Source organism: Gekko japonicus, unplaced genomic scaffold, assembly GCF_001447785.1.
Source record: "Gekko japonicus isolate JY-2015 unplaced genomic scaffold, Gekko_japonicus_V1.1 scaffold79, whole genome shotgun sequence".
Lineage (NCBI taxonomy): Eukaryota > Metazoa > Chordata > Lepidosauria > Squamata > Gekkonidae > Gekko > Gekko japonicus.
In genome coordinates this window covers 1,696,878-1,698,867 of record NW_015167530.1, presented here as the reverse complement: position 1 = coordinate 1,698,867, position 1,990 = coordinate 1,696,878, and positions in this window count along the sequence as shown.

Genomic DNA, 1,990 nt, shown 5'->3' with positions numbered 1-1,990 from the left:
CTCTTTCTCCATCAGCTTCCGTCGGAGATTCTCTTCTCGCAAACCCACGACGAAGTGGTCGCGGAGCGCGTCGTCCAGATGTGCCCCGAAGTTGCAGTCAGCGGTGAGCTGGCGCAACTCTGCGAGGAACTCCGCAGCGGTCTCTTGGCCCAGTTGGTTGCGGGTGTAGAAAGTGACCCTGCAGGTCAGCTCGGTGGGTTTGGGTGCGAAATGGTCCTGCACCGCCTTGACGATCTGCTCGAACGTGCAATCGCCAAGGTCTGTGGGGGAGAGCAGCCTTCTGGCCAGGGACACCACGACGGTGCCGCAGGAGGCCAGGAGGAATCCCCGCTTCTTGCCTTCGTCGGTGATGTCGAAGAATTCTAGCGCGGACTTGGCGCCTTGGACCCAGGAGGCCCAGTCTTGCGGGCGGGCTATGTCGAAGGGCGGAAGCAGCCCTAGCCCTGGAGCGGTAGCCATCGTGCGCATCGGAGGGGTTGCGGGAGAAGCGGTCTCGCTCATTGGATCGGCTGCTTCGCGTTCTCCTGGTTCCTCGCGACGGCCCGGCTCAGATGCGGCAGTATCCCACCTTCGTCGCCACTGTTATGTAGTGGGTTGCCGCATGGATGGACGACAGACAACGACGTGGTGTATAGCACGCTTTATTAGGCACACAACAAGACATGCAGACAAACGGCCGGCAGGCCAACTATATACACACCTGGGGACACACCCCTGGTCACCATTGGTGGGTTTGAATCTCCCGCCAAGGTTCCCATTGGTTCCCCAGTGGAGGGACTAGGAGCCTAGTCCCTATTGTTCCTTAGATCTCAAGCTCAGGTAGAACGCTGGCCCCCGGTGGCGGCCAGCATACACAACAGTACCATTTCTGAGAACATTTTAAAAATTATTCTGGTTTATTTCAGGCCAGCCTGGGCTGAGAAGGAAGTTCTGAAGAGAGGGAAAAAATCAACCTTCAGAAATCTCACTGAATCCCTTTTCCTTATAGAGTGAAAGTGCAATTATAATTACTATAGTATCAGGGTACATATATCATCCTTAATATTTCATTGCGTGAGTGCGAAAATCACTGCTATTCCCCCCCCCCTTAGGAAATGAGGCACTCTGGCTGAAATCAAACCAGCTCTCTGAGGAAGGCCTGATTCAAAGCTTCCTATATTCCTAGTTTCATGCTGATGTTTGTTACTGGTATGTTAACTGACATATACCTTCTGTTGTTTACCTTATAATAAATGGGGAAGAAGGCACTAAATTCCTCAGGGCAATAAGGCAAAAGACCTTCCAAGACAAGCCCAAATCAAATGATACCAAAGTAAACTCTAGAACGTGGTATGCCTCTGGCTCATAAATCACATGTGTGTACATGGAGAGAGAGCAAAAGCTCTAAGCCATCCTTGTCAGGCCCTTGACAACTTTAAAAATATTCTGCTTTTCATGGTGACCAGACTGCCTACTACATTGCCTACTACATGGGAAATATTGTCTTATGAAGCTTCTTTCAGATGTTTGTCTATCTGTCTAATTAATTATTCTCTACTCCAACTGGAAACAGATTTTTAGGCACAAAAATGTCTTTCCTAACACCTGGTGACTGAAACAATTTAACTGGAGATGCCGGGGATCAAACCTAAGACCTTGTGCATTAACCACTGTTTTACCACTGAACCATATCTCTTCCCTCTAATTAGTACTCCCCTGCTTTCAGTTAGGAGCAGCCAATATGTTAATAGGTGCAAAGAATTAGAGATGCCACGGACATTATGTCAAATATGTTTGATATGTGAACATACCATGCATCTGCAATCACCCATGAGCTTAACCTCTGCCTGCAATTTGCATTGAGCAGCTGTCAAACAGCTTTGCAGCTGTGCACTTTCAGTAGCAGTGGAGCTCTGTGGTGACTGGGTTTAACTGGGGGCTGTACAGTAAAAGTGAGGATTCTGCTCAGGGTCATGGATGGTTGGGTCATGTAATTACATAACACGAGGGG